This window comes from Volvox carteri (genome assembly GCF_000143455.1).
Source record: "Volvox carteri f. nagariensis unplaced genomic scaffold VOLCAscaffold_80, whole genome shotgun sequence".
NCBI classification, from domain to species: Eukaryota; Viridiplantae; Chlorophyta; class Chlorophyceae; order Chlamydomonadales; family Volvocaceae; genus Volvox; species Volvox carteri.
In genome coordinates this window covers 176,503-177,613 of record NW_003307623.1, presented here as the reverse complement: position 1 = coordinate 177,613, position 1,111 = coordinate 176,503, and positions in this window count along the sequence as shown.

Genomic DNA, 1,111 nt, shown 5'->3' with positions numbered 1-1,111 from the left:
CACCCATTGGGTACGATGGTAGCCGTGCCACACATCCGCCTGTTTACCATCGCCACCTGTTTACCATCGCACCCATTGGGTACGATGGTAGCCGTGCCACACATCCGCCTTTTTACCATCGCACCCATTGGGTACGATGGTAGCCGCGCCACACATCCGCCTTTTTACCATTGCACCCATTGGGTACGATGGTAGCCGTGCCACACATCCGCCTGTTTACCATCGCCGCCTGTTTACCATCGCACCCATTGGGTACGATGGTAGCCGCGCCACACATCCGCCTTTTTACCATCGCACCCATTGGGTACGATGGTAGCCGTGCCACACATCCGCCTGTTTACCATCGCCGCCTGTTTACCATCGCACCCATTGGGTACGATGGTAGCCGCGCCACACATCCGCCTTTTTACCATCGCACCCATTGGGTACGATGGTAGCCGTGCCACACATCCGCCTGTTTACCATCGCCGCCTGTTTACCATCGCACCCATTGGGTACGATGGTAGCCGTGCCACACATCCGCCTTTTTACCATCGCACCCATTGGGTACGATGGTAGCCGCGCCACACATCCGCCTTTTTACCATTGCACCCATTGGGTACGATGGTAGCCGTGCCACACATCCGCCTGTTTACCATCGCCGCCTGTTTACCATCGCACCCATTGGGTACGATGGTAGCCGCGCCACACATCCGCCTTTTTACCATCGCACCCATTGGGTACGATGGTAGCCGTGCCACACATCCGCCTGTTTACCATCGCCGCCTGTTTACCATCGCACCCATTGGGTACGATGGTAGCCGCGCCACACATCCGCCTTTTTACCATCGCACCCATTGGGTACGATGGTAGCCGTGCCACACATCCGCCTGTTTACCATCGCCGCCTGTTTACCATCGCACCCATTGGGTACGATGGTAGCCGTGCCACACATCCGCCTTTTTACCATCGCACCCATTGGGTACGATGGTAGCCGTGCCACACATCCGCCTTTTTACCATTGCACCCATTGGGTACGATGGTAGCCGTGCCACACATCCGCCTGTTTACCATCGCACCCATTGGGTACGATGGTAGCCGCGCCACACATCCGCCTTTTTACCATCTCACC